Source organism: Oreochromis niloticus, linkage group LG1 (genome assembly GCF_001858045.2).
Source record: "Oreochromis niloticus isolate F11D_XX linkage group LG1, O_niloticus_UMD_NMBU, whole genome shotgun sequence".
Lineage (NCBI taxonomy): Eukaryota > Metazoa > Chordata > Actinopteri > Cichliformes > Cichlidae > Oreochromis > Oreochromis niloticus.
This window is the reverse complement of record NC_031965.2, coordinates 30,629,011-30,652,183: the sequence shown is the minus strand read 5'-3', so window position 1 is coordinate 30,652,183 and position 23,173 is coordinate 30,629,011. Positions and strand designations below refer to the sequence as shown.

The following is a 23,173-nucleotide window of genomic DNA, read 5'->3' as shown; positions in this document are numbered from 1 at the left end:
TGTTCTTAGCTGGCATATTAAAACCTAACAGCTGAGCACTGCCTCATCAGAATAACACTTATTTGGCAACAAATATTTCCACTGAGGACCCGTTTTCTGTGCTTTTATAGCGCCTGTGTGTAGCTCATGTGCCACCACAGTGTTGCAAGTGCCCCTGTGTGTCTCTACAATGGTAGAGGTTAGTGGGGGCAACCAAGCCAGTGAAACCATTCTCTTCTCCTTAACAATGGCCACATGTATCAGAATTGAATGTGGCTTTGATATCTATTCTGATTTAAAAATCATTGCTATAGGCATACCCAGTGGGACACCTTCCGTCTAGCCCATATGTCACTCTGATTTGTATCTTAGTGCTTACATTAACAAGGTGGCCAACACCAGTGCACCATTACCTAGGTTTATGAACACTTTATCACACACCTGTACTCAGCCCAGACACGGCTTTGCTATGATGTCTGTGTTTCTTTGGCAGACGTGTCCCCAGCCAGACCCCCGTCTGATGAACATTTGGCCGGTCAGGCTAGACGTCTCGGGTAGCGTGTAGTGGCCTGGACGGGCCAGAGACAGGAAAGAGGACTTCTAAATCAGCCAGCAATCCAAAGGCCTTCCATAAATCCTCCAAATGGGCTCGGGTGGGGAACGTAAAGCACACCTGCAAGACTTATGTAAGTCTTATTAAACCATAAATTGCTAACACCAGCCCGTTGCTAGAGCTGCTCTTGGCTAGAATAAATCTCAGAGTGTGTCCGGTACGCAGAAAGAGAGAGTGAGAAGGAGGGATAAAACAGGTGGGACAGAAATATATAGCGGTTAGAGGTAGTGAGAGTTAGGTGGAGGATACTAAAGGTCTGACAGGAAAGCATGTCAGACCTTGATGATAGGGCAGACACTAATGGGCTTTGATAGTCAACACTTAGCACTATAGCTGTCTTACCGTAGTGGAGTTTTAGGAACATCTCTTAGAATGTCACAAGACTTTTAATGCATCAAACACTTTATGGTATCAGCCTCAGTCTTGTCAGTATAACTATCAAACCACAAAGAGAGCCTCTCAGTGCCTTTACACCCTGCATGGAGTAACTCCTCAGCAGTCACACAAACAGAACCAGTGTGAGCAGCACAGGGAATATTTATAGGAAATCAGAGTTCCTGAGCTCCTGAGCCCCCGTGAGTTCCCAACACACCCACGCTCTCCTCCCTGCCTGGTTGTGGGTCCTTGAATTAAACATCAAAGCACACAGGAGTGTAGGGCCCAACTGCCATAAATAACAGCACGCTTGGGGAGTGGAGTGGAGGATGTTCAGATGGGAAGAGAGCAGGTCACCCGATCGCTCATACACATACTGTCAAAGCAGATTCATTTGTTCACAAAATGGGTGATGTTGTGTGGGGTTATTGATTTTCGCATGCCATCTGTCTTCTCTGAGGCTTTGGCAAGCGGCTCTGGCACTACCAGCCTCAGGTTCGCCTGTATTAGTATCCACAGCTCAGGTGGACAGAAGGGAGATGTGCAGCAGATTTTGGACACAAATATCTGATGGCCTATCTGACACATACTCAGACACGGTGCTTTCTGGCACGGCGCTAAACTCCTTGATAAATTTTGGTTTGGAAACTGTTTCTTTCTTTCTAAGTGCACCTAGAAAAAATAATACCTTACATTTTTAAAAGGTCTGGCCGTCCTTGGTTTTACAAGACGACATCATCTGTATTCACTATGGAGAATATCTGAGATATTCTAATTTAATTCATGCTCACTTGAAATATTTATTAGAAATCAGTACTGCTATTTATTTAAAATAAAAAGCAGCGCCGATTGTCCTGATTAAAATGTGGATGGAAATCCAGCCTGAAGGTGATGATTACCATCTCATTTGTCGTCAACACCTGCATACACAAGTTCAGGCCCACCCTCAATCTCCTCCTCTCACTAACTTAGTGTAGAAGTCACAGTGTACCTCCATGTTGAGCTATGGAGTGTGGAGGGCTGGCCTTCAAACATGGGCCCCAGCTGCTGCTGTGTATTTTTGTCAGCCAACACACTCACATTGGCATCCCTCAGTGTTTGCTCTTGTGGAGGGCACATGTTACTGGGTAAATTATCACAGCGATGGTAAACAGTGTTTTTATGAGGGAATGTAGCTTGGTTGTTATATTTGAAGTCTGTGCTTTGTATACTGCTGTGCTATTAGGACAGATTGAGGATGTTTGCGCCTGGTGTCTGCACTCCACCCATGTGGGGTACACACACAGATGCACGCGCGCACATACACGTGCACTCACAGTGACAGGTTTAGTTGTAGTTTTGAGTCTTAAATGGCTCTTTTGTTGTTTCCGTCACAATAACAACAACAGCAACAACAAAAAAAAGGAAAAAATAAAGAAAGAAAACATCACAGCCTAAGGAGTGTGTCAGTGTCACACCCATGTCAGTCTCTGGGTAAATGCAGATGAATGGCAACAGCAGGGGAGAAAAAAATGAATTCCAGAGTGTAGAAGAACGTTAAACAAAGTGAAAATATATGATGTGTGTTTCAGTGTGACAGTAGTAAGAAAGTCTATTTGTTTCATGTGTAATGGTTGGGTCTACAGACAATAACCCCATGTATGATAATGACTTTACAATGTTATGTAAGTATGATGTAGCTGTAACAACAGTGCTTGAAAACACTATCAGGAGCTGATAATAAGGTAATCAGAGTCAAACAGCTGGGTGGCTTTAAGATAAAGGACTAGTGCTTTAAGGCCTTCACTTTACAATTAAACTCATTTGAACCATGAATAAGGGTCTCATTAATTCTGCAGACACCAGTGTCTTTTACTTAGGGGCCTCTTGGGTATCATGGTACCCCCTTTTTGATTAAGAGGTCTGTTAAATTAAGGAAGGTGTTATAGCATGCCATTCCAAAGCTTCCATATTACAATCCTGGAAAAAATTTGTGATAAATATTTCTGGTATTGAAATTATATTGACTGTAAACACATCACGTCATGCATGCAATCCAGAGAAGTAAGCTCACGTAGGAAGACCTATAACATGAAATCATCATGATAAAATCTAGTATCCTAAAGACAGTGTGATCTGGGAACTGTTGCCCCTGTTCATGTGATCTCTCAAGCGATTGTTAAGTCGCTGCAGTTAGCTTAGCTTTTTAGAGTTTCCCGTTCTAAAATGACAGAGTGCTCCATCTCTCTATGCTCTGAATGGAGCAAATGGAGGAAAGGAGGGAATAATGATGACATTTTTCCCACTTTTTTGAGCCCCAATTACCCACTAATGCGTAATAAAAATAGAAAAATGGACAGTCATTACGTGTAGGCCCATCTACAATGGCAAAATCATTCTTTCCTAGCCTCGCATTCTTTGGATGGGAATAATCGTGTTTTGTCCCAAACACCTGCGCTTCAGTTACTCTGACCTGCCGACCAAATGAGTGCAATTAATGACAATTACCCTCCAGGTGTCACAACATAGACATGTACTGATAGGGACCTATCTGGAGGGAGCAGGAGCTTGTCCTCCAAGCAAATATGTAATGATAACAGTAGTAACACAGTAGGGTGGAGAGGGGGTACAATTGTTAACAGTGCAATCTATTTGTGTTTGCCTCAGCTCAGCACCACATTAACCAGTCCAGACAAACCAGAGTGGATAGACTTAGATATTCCCTGTGGGACAGAATGAAGTTGACTAGATGTGCTGGGATTCTTGATCAGATGAAGACTGGGACAGATGTAATGTAAAATTCGTTTCTGCCTCAAACCTTCAATTTATTTGGGTTCTGGTGATCCATATTTTTGCATGAAATTTCAGAATTTCTTTTCATAGTTCTGGATAGTATTCTTGTTGGTATTCATAACATTGGAAATGCTGCAATGTTACTTAAAAAATCCAGACAAGCAAAAAAAGGGACGTAGTCAGATGATCAATCAGGGTTTGCAACAAACCCCCGATTTTTCAAACTTCACTGAAAGAGAAAACAAAGGCAAATGCTAAAATGATTGCCAATGCTGTTGGTTGTAAACATTACTGATTACAGACTGAATGCCAGATTCAATATTTGCCTGTCATTGCTGGTGTAGTTGCAAGTACACACTGTTTTAATTAGAGTGGTTATTACTAACATTTCGTCTGTGTTCACTTTTGGTTTGTTCTTTGCCTCCAGTTATTGAGGCTTTCATTATCTGGCTAAAGTGTCATTTCTTGGCCTTGGACTGTCAATTATCATAACTGCTGTGGTGACAAAAGTAACTAAAATAAAGGAAATAAACTTTAATCATTTTTATTTTACAGTCCGGTGGATTGCTTTTTTCAATACCAGTGGACATTTATAATTTGACAAACAAAAAATACATAGTAACGTAAAACAATAAAGAACTGTTGCAGTCTTTAAAAACTTCAGTCAAGCCTGAAACTACATGTAGTAGTATATTCTTTAAATGGTAACTGCCATATAATCTCGGGCCCATTTCCCTATGTGAAGAGAGATTTCTCAGGTGTAAAAGTCAACTTTAACCCTCCTCCTCTTGTGGGTTCACCATCCTTTCCATCTGAACTTGCATTAGCATAAAGGCATTAAAATGTGAAAAGGAATTAATTTGGACTTTCCCCTCCATAGGAATTAATGGAAGTTTGTTCTGCCCGTACCCCTCAGATGGCTTGCACTCCTCCACAGTCCATAAATATTAATATTAATACGGCATCGCATTTAAAGGTAGCGCTTGACTGAAGCCGTATACAGAATATTATTAGAGATCACGATACGTTTCTCATGAGAAGTACAGCTGAGTGAATGCATTGCCTTGCCGTTGTGATCTGTAAAATCCAATCTTCATACAGCACAAAAAGTTATTTTCAGAGAGACGGAAGATTAGCAGGGCCGAATGGCTGCTGTCTAAAGCCATTAGGCAAGTGGGGATTTTTTTTTACCTTGAGTTGAGAGAGAAGGGCTCACATCTTATGCTCTATCAAGGTACTGATTCACAGTCACACTACTGTAGCACTATTATCATGCCTGAGAAGATCATCTCCGCAGATAACTATTATCACCGTCTTCACCGTATCGCTCCACTCTACTCACCCACATAATACAGACCACAGAAGTTTTTGATACTCTTGCAAATCACTGTATTCACATTCTTTTTTTTCTTTCATGGTCTTTGTCACTTTCCAGTGTGTGCTGTGTGTGGTTGTATCACACATCTTCAATAGCAGCGAGGATACTGAAGAGCTGGGGCCCTAATCTGGACTTGTACAAAACACTTATGAATCATTTATAGTGATGGCAGTAAATAAATATTCATTACAAATGAGCATAATTTTAACTCCTTTTTGCTCTTTTTTTTCTGACAGGCTATCAGATTTTTTGTCCTGATAGTTGCATCATTGTGTGAACATACTACTTTTAGTGTTTGGTCCAAACTCTGCTGAGTTGTCTGAAGCAAAGAGAGGTTTCTGTCAAATTATTCAGCAGGTCCTCTCCTCTGCTCTGTCTCTGTACTTGAGGAGCGCTCATCCTGACAGGTTACAGTGGGCAAGGTGAGGCATGTTAGTGCTGTGCTGTGAAGGAGAAGCCAGCTCTAAAGACAGAGTCCCAGTGTGTGGGTGAAAGCTGCATGCTGCCACCCCAGCAAGCTCATTAAACAGTATCTGCCTTTAATCATTGCTCCGTAATCTTTACTCTTCTCACATTTAGTCAGTACACTCTCACTTTGTTCTTGAAGGAAGTAAAGCTGAGAATGTATGATGTAAAAGGAAACCATGCACAATATACAAATGAGTCATAAGGAGTAAAACGGGTAAGGCCAGTTTGATGTAAGGTTAATACCATTCACATGTTGAATAATAGAGCTAAGCTTGTTTCTTTTAAATGCTAAGCACTGTAACATTTGATAATTCTCCTCACACAATTCATGTAGTTCATGAGTCCTGCCTGTTTTATGCAATTCATGAAACAGGCAGATCACAAGGTTAAGAACTCACAAGTGCGCATAAAGTTTTGAGGAACAGCAGAACATATCAAAACTGTCAGGTTCTCTTCTGTAATACAATAAATGCACACGATATATTCTCTTCTATGACTACAATTAACAATTAAAATCTGAAGAGTCCGTCACAGAGTAGCTAGTAAGAATGCAACCAACTAACTGTTTTAAGCAAAACATCCATGAACTTCCTTAATCCCTGTTACCAGCCTGTTTTGTGCAGACATGCATTTGTGGTAGCTGTGTGAGCTGAGGTTATATTTGTGCATCAGGTCATTCCTGTAGCGGGCTGGTCTGGGTCGGCCCACTCCCCTTCTGAGAGCCCCCTCATCAAGCCAGCCTCTCCTCTGCCACCCTGTTCCCCACAATCCCCATAAACTCTCATAATTGCCACATTAAACTTGAGTTTATTATTTTTCTCCAGGTGCAGGTGTGCAGATGATATGAACCCCAGGTTGCATTTACATACAAATTGAAGGTTTTTATTAATCAGGCAGGCAGCAGGAATCAAACGGCAACACTCCATCAGGCCTTTAAATACATTTGGTGACATTTTTACCCGGCATTAGCATGATAGGGCAAGCGGAGTATAATGTACCAATGATTGCTTTTCCATTGAAAGCACAAACGGTTTCATTTTTCCTGTCATCTCAAATAAGTGTTAAAGAGGGTTTGGAGGCTATTGTGCGAGTGCCGTATGCTGGGGACTTGGGACCGCTGATGGCCATATTAAATAACCATTAGTGCCTGAGCTTAGATCATTGTGGCATCCGCCTCCTCTGAATTTATCCTGTGATTTCAAATGAAGGCAAGCTGTGCCAGCTTTCATAAAGTGCTCCAGCCCTCTCCATTTTTCCTCAAACTAAATGCATTACAACGGTAATTTTGTGACTGTTAAGATAACTAGCGTTAACAAGCACTTAATTAAAATGTACAATAAATAGCCGTCTGCAGCCTTATCTCCCCTCCAGAGCGACGCTGGTAGGAGGCTCCAATGCTCAGGCCGGCTGTTCCCCAGCTCGTTTGCAGATTAATTGCTTTTCTGTCTGGCGAAGCCTGCCTCTTCTGCAGCCAGATCGTAAATAGCCAGATAGGGAATTTATCAATCAGGGCTTTCTACCTCACTGATCTCCCCCACACAGCCCTGTCTGTCTGACTGTCTGTATGTACATCTCCTACTATCAAACAGACTCCATAAATAAACTTCCAAAAGCTTCTGTTATACTAACGCTTGAGTTAATGAACGTCTTTTATATTCTGCCTAGTTGCATGAATATATTTGCAAACATTTCTATTTTCTGTATGTAAGTGTAGAAGGGATTAAACACGCATATTATTTTTTGTCTTTGTTCTGTGTAGATACTTTATATACAAATGGCTATTTAGGGTAGCAATGGGACAAATGGAACATTGTTGATACAAGACTTTTGCTTTTGTAACCTTTACTTGACACCATATTTATGCCTGTCTGTCTACAAGTATGTACTTACTTTATGGCAAAACATTTTGTTCCCTTTTATATTTATGCTGGGTATGTACAAATGGGGCTTAAGTGTACTGCAGGGGTTACTCAAACACAGGTCACACATTAAAGCAGCCAGAGACTGTGTGAGACAGGACAGAAGCAAACAGAGAGTATTTACAGTAATAAAAGTTACAGTGGTTAAACCCTTAGGATCAAATTGCTCCTCAGGCATGTGGCTGCAGCACTTTCTTCAAACCTTTATGGACTTTTGTCCCTTGGTAAGAAACCTGCAAACAATGTTGCTTTTTAAACGAAAATAGAAACTACTGTAAAACAAACACTAACCTGCTGTCCCCCTCCCATACTGAAGCTCCCCCACCTCTGTCGGTGGCCCACCCTTAACCTCGAGATGATAAATCTGCCTGCAGAAGCTGTGAGGGGGAAGACCCCCATCCTGGAACACCCCCATGTGTCCTCCTTGACACATCCTGTTTGTGTAGTCACGGATTCAACCAGTGATCTTTACACTCATAATTCACTTAATGACAACACTTGTTCCCTTTCTATTTTTATAACAGGATTTTTTTTTTTGTATTGTAATGGTTTGCTATGGCCCAAAGGGCTTCATTATTCTCATTTAAGAATATCAAGCCTGCCAGTCAGAATTTCAAGAAACATTACTGAACAACAGTAAATGAAATATGCTTGCAATATCACAGCAAGCTGCATTTAATCATTGCTATTTCATTTAACTTATTTTTTTTTTTAAATAATTGAATTTGTAAGTGTTAGTGCATGGCAGGGGTGGATCTACAGGGGTGCAAGGGAGGCAACTGCCCCCCTGCTGTAGAGCCTGATAGTAACACTAAGTTATGAAAGTTTTAAACGGATGGTTTTATTTCTATTTACAATTCACTGTAGATTAGGAAAATTATGCCTAAGTGTGGCATAATTCTGCTTTGCAACCTGAGCCTTCTGTATAAACTCTGATTTTCCAGGCAGGTTTAAACAAACATGTCCACGTGCTAGTCACATAGATTTCCCACTGTGCGAAGGGTAATTGTTTTGTTTTCACAGTTTCCCTTCCATCTTGACTGTGGGAATTTGGAAATGATAATTGTGTAGAGACTGAAACTCTGTTTTGACAATGTAACACCCTTGCAAAGGCCATCGAGGGCTTTCTGGGCTTTTCGCATTTTTTGCTGTGTGAAGAGACTGTCAAATATGTGAGAGCCAGTAAGTTAACAGTTGCATTAGTAGCTGTGCAAAGGTTCCTCCTGCATCCTGTACCCTATTCAGGGAGAGTTTGGTCGTCTGTGGTGGTCTAAGGGCCTGTGAGGCTCTGTGGCAAGCAGGTTACGGGAGTAGTCATTTAACAGTGGTGTTAATTATGTGAAAACATGATTAGTTTAGTTCTAAATTCTATTGTGATAAAACATAAGTTGAGGAAACAGGGCATGTGCACCTTCAGCCTTGACTGTTATAAATCAGTTCGTACAGGGCACTTTGCCCTCTGGTCCTTCCTCCACTCTGTCTCAACCCTTGTCACAAAAGGTTCTGACCTTATAGATTAAAGCTTGTAATGTCATTTCTGTTGTTTATCTGTATGTAAACAACAATGGACTGTATGTTTTGTATTTATATTTTTTATACTTGGAATATTAATCCACTTACCTTGAAAGGAAAGCACTTTAGGTCAACTCCTGCTATATAAAGAAAAGTGACTTGACTTTGCGTTTTAATTGAGCCATCTGTAAATTAAGTAAGTTTTCCGTGACCTGATTTAAACTTTGCCAACACATAGGCGAAACGGATATTCATCTTAAGTGTTCAAGTCAGAACAACTGGGATACTGTACATAGTGCTTTGATTGCTCTATTTCATCCTGGGTTATTATTATCCTCTGTTGTGACAGCCACAGCAGACACAATCAATGCATATATCAACACTGGCTTAAGTAGGTCAACAGAGGAAGATACATTTTTCAGGAGGTGCAGCATCCATAAGACTTTGTGGAAAACAAGTGGCTACTGTAATAGATTTTGCCTCAGCTGTTTACTCATTTAGACTTTGGAGAGGGATTTAAGTTTGGAAGTTGCATTTTTATATATGCCCCGAGCCACACACAGACTTTAATCCATATCTGCCATGCCTCAGAGTCACCTATCACTTTGCATATGCCATCTATGCATGATTTGTGTGGTACAATTCAGTATAAATCTATAGGATCTACAGCAACAGTAAGTCAACACAGTGTATATTTTCCATAAATAATTTGGTGGTCATTGATTTCCAGTAGAGGAGCAGAAATATGCCTGATCCACCTCAAGGGGCAGTGGATGTATCGGATGCTTACTTTTGTGGTCAAAGCTGTGACAGCTAGAACCCATATGCTGTGATCACAAGATCCAAATTTATTGTTCTTTGGAGGCAAACTTGTCAGGAATGAGGAATGAATGAGAACATCAAACACAGTCTGGTGTACAAAGCACTATAAGCAGTGGTTTTATATATGTGTGTATCTAATATATATATATATATATATATATATACTACCTTAAATTTCAACATTTAAGAGACTCCCCACCCCCCAAAAAACGAAAAAACAAAAATAAAACCATATAATCTTTTATAGGATTCCTAAGCTTTCCAGTTTCTGAACCCATAGTTACACAGCCAGCAAAGACTTACGTGGTTCATTAATCGCCACCAAAGGGTTAGAAATCTGCCACTCTGTGATTTGGTGTGGCCATTTTGTTGTAGTGTCACCCCCTGACTGATCAAGTTGTTGATTGGTGTGTTTGCTGGCACCTCAGAGAGGGGAGGCAGGAATTGATGAGGTTTAATTGGTCTGTCTCTTGTCAGCTCTCATTAGTCCCTCATTTAACACTATCTGATGGTGTGAATCTATTGCACCTACAGGGGGATGAGCATGAGTATGTAATGTAGTGTGGGAGTATATCTATCTATCTATCTATCTATCTATCTATCTATCTATCTATCTATCTATCTATCTATCTATCTATCTATCTATCTATCGATAAATATAGATATCTCTCTCTATATACAGTATTTATATTTATATATACCAGGCATATACATAATAATAATACATACATACATAAACATGCTACCATTTTGTTATCACATATTAGCATGGGTGGATACCCCTGCCTTCCATCATGCCTTGTCATGAGTGACAGCTGTTTAGACGACTTCAGCGTGGTAGTGAGAATTGGTGTGGATGTGGCAGTGAGCTGTGGAATTTGCTGCTGCTGCTCGCTGATAGCTCTCTGAGGGCTTGGGTGTCACTCCAGTGACGGCCTAAGAGCCATTAATTTTAGCCTTTTGGAGTGTGTGTCGTAACAAGATACAATACCCCCCCACCTCCTCTCTTTCCTCACAGCGGGGCTCCTAAATATACATTTATTTTCAGAGGGAGTCCCCCTCGTCAGGATATGATGGATGATGACTAATCAGATGGTGTGCAAGTGTATGTCTACTGTCAGGCACCTCTACATTGGTTGAACGGTGAGTGTAAATCACCGTGAGGGGGCTTTATTGGGGCCTTGTCTTTGGTAAGGATCTTAGAGATATGATACCGTGTGCTGTTGCTGCCTGAGTGGGTCTATCTTAAGACTCCACATGGAGGTCTGGCATTCACCAAGTCCCGGTGGGTTTGAGGGAAGGAAGGAGGAGGGCTGCCTGTGGCCTACACTTTGAGAAACACTTACCATGTGCCTCTCATCTTATCCTGCCGCTGGATTACATAGATCCATGGAAATATTCAGATAAGCAGTCCCCTTCCTTGGCTTTCACATTAGAGTAAATCTGACCCCCATTATTTACTTGATGAGCTTGGACAAATCAGATCTGTCTACTTATGGAGGAAGTCTGTATTTATTTGTTAACATGCCCACAAACAGGGGGTACATACAGTATACAGTATAGAGATACATGCATTATCCTGCTTTCCAGTACTTGCCGCTATTGAACATAGATCTGCTTTGACAGGCTGCTTCTCCCTGACACTGGGCGCTAGGTGCTCATGTGGGCTGAGTGGGGGTTTCAGCAAGGCTGCTGCTTGCAGGCTCTGTGGGGGGGAGATCCTGGCAGCTCCTGTGGCATGGCAGATGGTAAAGGGGTAGGATGGGGCTTCCTGGCCTGGGTTTCTTTGACCTGTGGTGGGGGAAAAGGAAAAAAAGACGATAGCCTGTAACATACAGAGTAAGTAATCCAAATTTGATTGTAAACTTATCCAGCGAGTACAAATGCACATAAAAAGTTTAACTTCACACTTTACACTGCATACTATAATCTTTAGAGTTACCAAAAATCATCACAATTTTCCAAAAAATTGGAAATCATGCATTGATTTTCTGTCATTCTTTCCCCTCCATTCCTATATCTTCTTCCACCTTGTAAACACACAGATTCCACAAATTACAAGGCAGATAGTAAAATGAAATGAAAGACAAAAACCTGTAATACTGTTGGTACTGATATAACACAAATGGATCGGTATGATAATAGCTGCAATTAGAGTGTTTCACATTTTCTCTTCACAACTTTGATTTCATAAACAATACACAAACAATGTGACAGCACTGTTCCAGGCCAAGGACCCATTTTCATTTCCTATCATGACTAAACTTCCCTCTCCCGCAGTGCTGCTGTGAGATGCAGTATTAAAACCTTAGATGGAGGGAGCAAGAAAGAATAGAGTGGATAGAGAGATTGAGGAGGGGGTAGGTGGTGTTGTCTAAGTGAAGAGTGTGGCGTGTCCTGGAGGATCTAATAAGCAGGTTGAAGCCTGATAAGGATAAGCTGTCCCTCTGGCTCTAGGGAGCCTTGTTTTAACCCCCACCACTCTTCTTCTCTCTTCCCTCCCCTCCTCTTTCCAAGATGTACTTCTCTAAAAACAAGAAGAGGAAAGTGTAATCAAAAGAGAGAAGCACATGGAGTTAGGGAACAGTGGATGGAAGAAAAAAGAAAGAGAAAGTGAAGAGAGAATGTATGATGCTAAGAACTGGAGGGTGAAAAGGCAGCAGTGGATTATGAGAAGCAGTAAAGATGAAGAAGTGCATGATGACAAGGCATGAGAGGACAATGGGAATATGGGAAGGAGTGAGATACAAAGAATGGGAGGAAAGATGGGAAGGTGAGCAAGAAAAAGACAGAAGAATGCAGGAGAAGAGAGGACAAGGACTCATATAATAAGGAAAATGAAAGTAAACGTAACGGAAGAAGTGAGCAGTAGAAAGACAAACTGTGGCAAGTGAAACAGAATAAAGGAGAGGAAGATGGACAGAAATGAGATCAACAGAGAGGAGAGATGAGAGAAGGAAGACAGGAAGTTGAGAGGACATAGAGCCTATAATGGGCTGAAAGGGACCTGCTGGTGTGTCAAAGCTTTAGATCCCACCCTTCCCCTGGGGAAAAAGGGAGAAAGGAGAGACACTGACCTTGCATTATTTATGCTTAGTGCTATTGGTCCAGGCAGACGCTGCTTCCCATTGTGTCTTCATAATGAGGAACTGCTATGAAGCTGAGAAAGAGGAAACACAACCAGGAGGCCAATGCATGTAAATGTGTGTTTGTGTGAGCATGTGTGTGCTTTAAAGGTAGGAGGTCACTGCAGTGTAGTGTACAGACAGTTTAGTGAGCAAGGATGTTAGGCACAAAAAAATCTTGTATGTAATGGGATGGTACAGACACCAGCACACCCACAAAGTGTGAAAGGGTCAGTTCCTGAGCACAATTTCACCTTCATTTTCTTAAAATGGGCAGGTAAATATGAAGAAAGGACAGTATGGATGTGTAAAGGCTCTGATTGATACACTTTCTTTCTCCATCCATAACAAAAGTTCTCTGAAGTTAATTCAAGCACTCGTAGAAAACAGTACAAAGTACAAAGACTCTGAGTGACCTCTCTGATCACCCTGAGGGCTTTCCTTTAGTGAGATTTCTTTTTCGATCACTAAATAGTGCTGCAGCAATACCTATTAGGAAAGTTATAAACAGTACCCATATACTCCAAGTTAAGCTCAATGAACGGAGTTTTTTGGTTGAAACTGGAACCAGAGAAGTTTTTTTTCTTCAAATTATTTTAAAATATTGAACTTTGCTCAAACTTGTGTCCTCATGATGCCGCTTTCAAAGTATGGGATTTCTTATCAAATTATTTTCATGATTTAAAAAAAATCAGTTTGGTCGTAAATCCCAAACACACATTTGAAACTACTGAGACAAAAAAAGTTCTGCTTCACTGTTCCAGCAGAATAAGTTAGAAAATAAAATTTAAAAAAACATATAAAAACTTTTTCTTCACAGTTAAACAGAACTTTTTTCACTCTCCATGTTTCTACTGAATAGCACTAAAACTATGTAAGCAAAAGGGACTTTTGTTCAAACTATGTATCCTGCATGTCTGTGTCCAAATCAATGAATCTTTATTAGTAATGTAAAGCTGCAATGCTCACAGTGTAATGAACTACAAGGGTGCTTGGGTAAGTCCCGTTACAAATACGATTCTCTAAAAGGATTCAAATGTAGCACCCTCGGCTCCTCCCAATCACCTTTCACCCTACTTCACTTTTGTTTGATTGTACTGTCAGTTTCAAATTTAATTACATATAACTTGACATACATAGTCCTTACCCTGTCATTATGCTGTCTGGGTCCACCCACTCATCACAAGAGCTGGATCCACACGCCCCTGAGAACTAAGAGTAACCTGCCTCCTGCCGACTGGCTATGATAGTGTATGTAGTTTATGTGTAAGTGCGATTGTGTGTGCGTGCAGTGTGTCCCCCTCTCCCTGTTTCTCTCTGTGCCTGGGATGTGGAGATTTGTATGGCATGTTAGTCACACCCTGTGTTATCAGCATCTCTGTGATGAGCATAAGCATAGCCTGAGGGGACTGGGGGTAGCGTCACAGATGGTACAGTGTCAGGGTCCATGAGTGTATTTTCGAGGATGGTGAGTAGCTCTTATGCCATCTCCCAAGTTCTGTCACCTTGCACTCTGGCAGTACGAAGGTGCCATCATACAGGTTAAAGGTCGAGTCTATTTCACCTCATAGCTAGTGACCCATGTCACACCTTCTATTTCACACCAGCCAGCTGAATATGGCAATCGATGCTTCCCAGAAACCCTGACCTAATCCTGTTATCCTTTTCCTTCAACAACCTGCAAGGGACAAGGGGCGGGATCCCAGAAGTCGGCAGCCAAGAGAGCCGTGCAGAGCATGCCCCCGTTGCTGTGAAAGCGGGCTTAGCTGAAACACAATAGGTGTGTAATTTCAGGTTTTTGTTAAGCCAAAATCCAATCACATACATGACTGCAAGATCACAGAGAGACACAACAGGAGAGGGAGCCTCGGAGGTGGAGGTGAGTCTACCTCACACAAGCAATCTCCAAACAACTGAAACACCATTGATGACAGCCTGCTAACTAACTAACCCTAGCACGAGATTACGCTGAGTCTCTGCTCTAGATCTCCATAGTTTAGGGATGTGCTGACATCTGACTCCTCCCCAACCTGGATCATGATGGAAAACAAAATACATCTCTACCCCTTAGCTGTTTTTGTGCAAAGAGAGAGATCATATATCCCAATCATAGCTCTGGAAACACAAGGAAGTTGTATGGCACAAACTCACCAGGCAAGAAGTCTCTCAAGTTTCCCATGTAATTCTGTCTTGTTGCATTTCTAACAACAACTATTATGCTAAATCGGTTGCAAATTAAAGGGCACGGTTTGAATTTCGCCATTTTCAACATATAAATGCTTGCATAACAACTGTAAATGAAATGTACTGTATAAAGTCTATTGTCTTCTCTTGAGACTGTCTTGAGCATGAGATTTGGGTTAGTTTGCAGTTTTGTTTTTGCCTCTTGTTTTTCCAGATGATAAATGTAATTAATAAACACTTTTAATATTTGAAATGCTGACATGAATAATTCATGCCTATAAGATTAAAAGTAAACCATAAAAAGGGGAAAGTCAGTAATCACCAGTACACAAATTCAGGACAAGCCAAAATGAATTTTTAACTGCTTGGGCCCACTGGTCTCTCTGTTCTAGTTTGTGTGTTGGAAGCTGTTGAATTAATGGTTTGCATCTTGACCTCATTCCACCAAATACAGTCTGAGAGCTCTCCTTTGAAGCTGATTTATAGCAAAAACATAAGGCCTAATGCATCTATTCAGGAAGTCTAATGAACGGAATACCTTAATACCAATGCTAATCCATGCTTGCTCACAACAGACAGACATGATCATTACCATCATCATAATTATTATTCATGTAAGGCAATTAATGTTGCTAGTACCTCCATTCTGATGGCTTTATTAGCATGGGTTTAAAGTAGCAATGCATGGGAAGGTTCAAAAAGTAGATGGGAGAGTTTTGAATTTCCAGATTTTTAAAGCCCAAGATATGTGTGTTTAGCGTTATCGTCCTAATAGAAAATTAAACTAAATATTTATTAAATAAACATGTGTCATACTACCAAAGCATATCCAGCTGTGCTCTTAGCAAGTAATCAAAACCTTTTGAGCAATTTAAGTAAACAAAACAATCTATATAGATATCTTTAAATTGCTACAACAATTCAGTTCACACACCAAAAAAGACAAAAATGATTCCTGCAATTTATTTAGTGGCATTTTCAGTCCCATTTATCCTTAATGCATAATGTGGACTGCCTGCCTCACTTGAAAGTCCTGGCTGTAGTCAAAGTATCCCAGTCAAAATAGAAAGTGAACTAAAGGCAAGATAAACAATCCAGCCCAACCTGTTTTCACTTAGGACACATATTTGTGGCCATTTATTCTGACTTTTAGCATATGGAAAAGCCACTGTACTTGAATCTTTTAAAATAAACAAGTAGTCCATTTGGGCTTATAAGAAATAAAAAAGAGAGCCTACATTCTTGTAATGGTAAAATAAAGAATTTCATTTCATTTTTGCTCAATAAAATGCAGACAAAAGTTGATTTGAACACATCAGTTAAAACACACATGGAACCCATCACATCCTTACATGACTTTGAGTTGTTGCTATTCTAGTTGATTGATAAAATATTCAGACGTTCCCTGGTTAGAATACTGTAAGGGGAATATGTAATATTAAAAATATATGAAAAATATGATGATATTTAGTATTTAGAAAATAGATGTGTCAATCACTGGCTGAACTGTTAAAGTATAAAAACACATATATTTTTGGGTAGGGAGTTAGCGTTTAAGATGTGCTACATATGCTAGTATATGAGTACGGTGATGCTACTGTGCAGAATAGAAAATATCTTTTAATATAAAATAGATAGAGGAGGGAGCATTGGCCTCCCTTAGTCCAGCACTAATGTGAACCCTTAATCTGTTGTATTAAGGGCCACTTGCTATCAAGCAAATGTGAGTTGTGTAATTGTCAGTGATTACTGTCCTTATTCTGCCAGGCATTCTATTTCTCGCTTACTTTATTCTGTCGGTCTCAGCAGCTGGTTGAAATTCTTTTATGGAATCTGAGGCCAAAAAAAGAGCCTAATTCCACCAAATGGCGAGCAAAAGTAAAAAAGCTACCCAGTATAGATATTTCCATCCAGAGAAATGAAATATTAAACGTGTTCATTATACCCTCAATTTGCAGTTATTTCTCATTGCACACGGCCATTTTCCCATTTTCCCTGCTCTCTTATTGGCACTGCGCTCAGGGCCTTGAGAGAAATCTCTCTTTTATTATTTAAATCCATGCATGGGGGCTGAGCCAGGCGAATCATCTCACGTCTGCTAGCCTACTCCCTAATTCTGATTGGCAGCTTGATACATGCTCAACGGATGGAGAAGATGATAATGTGTGTGACAAAGAAAAAATATCTCCTCCCTGTTATGTTTTTATTGGTAATGGGGAATGTGGAGTTCACACACAATAAAAGTAGCCTTAATAATTGGAAGTGGCAATGGGCTGTGTCCATGAGTCTGTAGGGCTGTCAGCACAGCGATGTAAATTTCTTTGACATGTTTTTGTCTGGCTAAAACTTTAATGTCGTGGGTGTGACCAATCGGATGCAAATGTTGTTTTCATCCCTTGCCGATGAGATGACCTCTGTCATTTCCCTGGGGAAATCAAGCTTTTAAAAGTATTTGATAGCTGTAACTCCACAAACACGCACACACACAGACTCACGTTTGAGCTTGAGGGAAAAGCATCACATAAACTAACATACTGTATATACAACACTTACCCACACATGCCTGTATGTTATGGCGTCACGCATGCAGGCACAAACACACATGTACTACGGTGTATACATACACACAGATATGCAGATCTACACACAGTTTACACACTGCAAGGATCAGTGCTCTTGTATCTTAGCCAAAGTCCTCACCCGCCCATTGATGCTTGGCTAATAAATTCAACATGTCACTATTTTTTATGCCTCCGTGTATTCAAAGAGATAGCTGATTAGACTGAAAGCACTCTTTCATGGCAAGTATGATGGTTTTGAACACAGAAGGTGGACACAGCAGTTTTCTTTCAGCCCGTCCACAACCTCTGACAGGATACAGGGACACAACATATACAGTAGTTTTCTGTGTACATATTATGCATATGTGTGTGCCTAAGTATGTGCGTGTCATGTGGATAATGCTGCATGCGAAGGCCAGCTTTAATATTGCTCTGGAATAACGGGCTCTTTTGTACTTTGTGAGGCAGCCAGCATCTGAGACCAATAAAATAGTGGCCCTTGGGTCACAGCTCGAAGGATGAAGGAAGAAGATATAATCATACACAGAGGACACAACACCTTTTTTGTGCTTTCTCCGCATATTTGGGTGCGAAGAGAGTGCGGGTGCTTCATAAGTTTAATATTTTCACAGTGTGACCTTTTGTCACTAATAGAGTGACTTGCCAATAAGCGTATATTGTATCTTTAGGGGGTGCAGCATATTAGTGCTGCAATTGGCTGTAGGAGGAGGAAGACTAGTCGCATGGAAGACACATGGTGTTAAGGCGGATACAGACAGGAAACGTGTGTGCTTATGGGCAAGGGTGTGTGCCTGCCTGTGCATGATTGTGTGACTGCAGGAGATTGTGCATGTGTTAGAGAGATGGTGTCTATGTCGTCTTTTCTTTTTTTTTTTGCAATATACCTCATAATTTAGAATGTCTCTGGAAAATGGAGACTAAGCCAAGGAGGTTGACAGTCAGAAACCACAAGCCAGAGTTAAGCCTCAGCATTGCAGAGAACCACATGCTAAACCCATGTCATGCTCAACTCCAAAGATCCAGCAGCAGCGATTGACTAAAGCCATAAGATAAACATTGCAGGGAAAACAATTAGAGGCTTTTTTAGACAATTTGTTTGATAAAAGGCACTGGTTTCAAGCTTCTGGGGACAAGCTGATCTCAGTTTCTTTTTGTATATGTGCCATGTTGTCTTAGTGGCAATGATGTCTCATTATCTTATATTAGGCTTATGTGCAGATGTGCTCCTGACTGACATTTTGAAATTTGCCGTTTCCCACATAGCTTTCCATCCAATGATGTGATTCAGGCATAACTACCTCCACTCCCCATTCATAGAGGCAGCGTGATTGGTCAAAAGGGACAGCAGCCTGTGCCATAGCACCTGTTGTGAGTGACTGAAACAGTCTGAGAAAAGCACTTTATCCCCTGTCTCCCCAACAATCATTACAGCCAGCTTACTGGGTTATTATAGCCCAACCTTAGCACATTTACACTGACTGCCAGATATCCTTGTGGGTGTATTCTTCATCCGCTTCTTGATGTTATTTTCTTCAACATAATTCATCCCCCAGGTTCCAAAGACAACTTCTCTTTATTTAGGGCAGGTAATAATTAGAGCAGACGGGTTGTTTGATTCCCACCTTGATAACTCCTTCAGAATGTTGTCAGAGAGTGTAAACACATACCCACTCTTAGTTTGGCTCTTTTTTATTTGAATCATTTGTTCTTGTCGCTTTTTTGAAAAACAGGTTGTTCTTGTGTTTGTATGTGTTTGTGTGTTTGCAGGATGACAGTGTGTCTGTGAATGTGTATTGTCTTTTAAAGTGTGCATGTATCAGTGTTCCTCTGTGGCTGTGTGTTTTCTTTACATAAGTGTGTGTGTCTGTGCATGTGTGCCTGTTGCATGGAGGTTAGGTTTTTTTGATCTTAGTGGGGAGACGTGAGTTGCCCTGGGCTGTGAGGCTCATTAGGTTTGTACTCCTCTGAATGCGAAAGTATTTGTTAAACCACATGACAAGAATACCTTTCTGCTGCAACAGATGTGCTGTAATTAGAGAGGGCTTAAGTTGTCTTAGAGCTGTGTGGAAAGTCATCACCAGCTGATAAGTTTACAACCATGCCCTACCCCTCCCACATGTAGGCACACACACACACACACACACACACACACAAACTATATATATATATATATATGAACACCACACAATAAAAATGCTTCTGTAATAAAAATAATAATTAAAAAAGGACAAATGAGAAGTGATTACTGTGTATGTTCATTCTTGGAGTGGCTCCACATTTTATCATGCTAAGATTAATGTATATAGTGACTTTCTTTTTCATGTTTAACCCTTTTGTTCTATTTTTGTCGTTTAATACAAATCACATTAAATTTACATGTAGTAAAATTTCCTATATAAATAACATTTTCATGTCATTCCGTAACAGTGCACACACAAGAATAAACAGTATTATTCCTCTAAATGATTTGTATATCGAAGAAAAGTCCCACATCAACATATTTAGTTTTATTCTGGAACATTGTGACTTTCTAATATTTTATAAAGAAGGGCTTCTAATTGGCTAACAGCACAACAGGCACGTTAATATACACTTGCAGGATGTATCGTATGAAAACATAGGCAATTGTCTTATTTATATACTGACAATATTTACTGTAAGGCTTTTTATGGCTGAAGTGGTACGTTAACCTAGCATTTAGGTCTTTGGCCCTAGAGATAAAGAGGGCTACTGATCAAAGCTATTATCCATTCTGCAGTGAATCAGGAAGATAATGGCCTATCTGTCAGCATGGGGTCTCCATAAAGCCATTAACACCTTTTGTTGCTCCCCTCCTGTTCTCCAAACGTGCTGGGCAGTTCAAAAAGGCAAACGAGGCAATCTGTTAGCTTCATTTCAACCCTTCATTCCCCCTGATCCAAGCATGTGCATTCACACTAACGAGTAGACGTGCGGCTATATAAACACAAATTATTTGTTCAAACCTGCAGTCTTGCATCCAGATCTAACTGAAAAAGCATTTGTGATGGAAAACTGGCTTCGGTATGCATCTGCGGTGACTGCTTGACTACATTTCTTGCACCTTTTAAATGTGCTAGTTTATGAGAAAGCCTGAGCCAATATTAAAACAAAAACAAAAAAACAGGTAGTTTTAAAAGTTTGAAAAGTATCAACTCAAAATCTGCATTTTTAAGTGCATTCAAACCTGTATTATTTTGCACGATCATATTCTATAACCACATATTCACTTCAAACTTTAATAATAATGTAATACATGTTTTAAACTTTAATTTTTTCCACTAGAAACCAGACTCCTTTAATAGGCTTAAACACTGAAATCCATTTTGAATCTGAAATGATCATTTTACTACTTAACACTGTTTGAACTATGTATCAAAGAGTGTAGATTGACCTGTGGAAGGACCAATGATCCCAGTGTTGGAGAGTGAACTTCTCTCTCTCTCTTTTCATTTGTGTCACTCCTTATGTACATAACTGAGAGCTCGCACATCTATTTGAAACTACTTTGGATAACGTGTACCACAGCCCATTCACATAGATGCACATATAACACTGAAACATATCACTGAAATACAGCCAGGAAAAGCACTGTGGACAACCTATTTTCTTCTCTCTCTGTCTTCTTCCCGCTCTTTCACTTCCACCCCCACCCCTGTGCCAGTGTTATTTCTCCTCCTCCTCTGATAGCAGGAGCTCCCACTGGCTCCCTTCTTTGCTTCCCTTTTCTCTCCCTCTCTTTCCCACTCTCCTGTCTGCGTTGCCTTTGGCAAATTGGCAAATTGTGTTTTACTAACATGGGTACATGTGTTAAGTGGGGATCAATTGTTTGTTTAACAGGGTGCCTCCATTAGACTGGGAGGGTGTAATTAGTGGTGAGCCCTTTTCTTAATACAGACAGCATCCGTTAAGGGAAGGGAGGAGTACAGGCTGTCCAATCAATGCCAAATCTCAAGGAAGGATTGGCTCTAGTTTGGTGTAGGGAAATTAAATTTATGGGCAATCTCACTGACAGGGTGCAGCCTTAGCATTCAGTGAAGTTGTCAACAGTGTCCTACTGTGCATCATCAGTTGCTAGCCTAAAGCTAAAATCCAGTATTCATAATGAACTTGCATGGGGCATGGATAAAAGCCCATAATATTTTGATTATTCCTATTGCCATTTTACTTGTTTGCTTTGTTAAGATCAAAAGGGCTCTTTGAAACACCCCATACCTGCTGTGGGCTGTGGTCCCTATACTTGTCAGCTTGACAGATCAGCCAGTAGTGCCAAGAAAATGCAGACAACAGAAAAAAACAAAGCAAATTCTGCTCATTCTTCCACACACATACCTATAACACACATACACAGGCTGTCACACCTTTCATAAACGGAGCATTTATGAAAGGTGTCCACCATTCTGAATATCCACATAGGGGATATGAATATCTCTTCTCAAGACATCAGGCTTTGACAAAGCAAATGACCTACAGGCTGTTGTTCTTCTGTTGTTTGCCTAGGTTTTTTGATGATATGATTTCAAAATCTAAAGGCAAAAGGACATAGGCATATGAATCATTGTATTAGTTTGTGGAAGAAAATGTGCCAATGCTAAAATGATATCTGAAAAAGGATTGTTACAACTTAGAGGTTAGAAATATATTTAAATAATTTTGCTTTCATAACAATTTCATACATACATACACCAATACTGTAATCCCACACAGACCCCAAAATAAAGTAAAAGTGGACAAATGCATATGTTTGTCTATGGCAAATGGTTTATATGTGCAAGCTTGTGTATATGTTCATACTCTGTGTAACTAGTGCATATGTAAATGTGTGAATATTTGATTGTTTGTAGGTGTGCCTGCATGTCCAATTGCCTTAGGACAGCCTACAGCCTATTGGCAGCTCTGCTTGACAGTAAGTCGGTAACCTGTTGCAAGGATGTTAACAGGAAGACTTATAGATATTTTGGACATCAGACCCCTATAGACTCTAGGAGCTTAGCAAATTTACTGAATTCTTCATGTGAATCAGCTATGCAGGCAGGTATGTTAAAAAGAGTACAACCTCTATAGATTCTACAGCTTTATGTATCGGGACATAAGAAAGATTATCTGGCCCTTAGCAAGACTTAAAATTAAGTAAATACAACCTCAGGTGAACTACAAAACTTGACATATTACACCATGGCATTATTTGTTTTGCAAAAATTAAGCCAAAATGCAGAAACAGTTTGAAAAACCAAGTCCATCCTTACATAAGAATTAAGGGGTAACTAGCAGCCAGGTGTTGATAATCAAATGCACTTGATTAACTGATCATGAGAAAGTGTGATCACCTCAATAAAAGCACAGTTTTTCAGTTTGGTCTGATTCAAAATTGCAAACCATTTAGTTAGTTTGCAGGTCCAGAGGACAACAAAATGCCAAGAAGCAAA

General features: G+C 40.3%; 1 long non-coding RNA gene across 1 annotated transcript; it reads right to left on the bottom strand.

Annotated features, from left to right (window-relative positions):
• Positions 1–11,345: 11,345 nt before the first annotated feature.
• Positions 11,346–14,191, bottom strand: LOC112846871 (uncharacterized). The gene is made up of 3 exons (XR_003220057.1): positions 14,111–14,191; positions 12,916–12,998; positions 11,346–11,629 (listed from the first exon to the last, which is right to left on the bottom strand). It is a non-coding gene; the product is annotated as an uncharacterized LOC112846871 (long non-coding RNA).
• Positions 14,192–23,173: the final 8,982 nt, after the last annotated feature.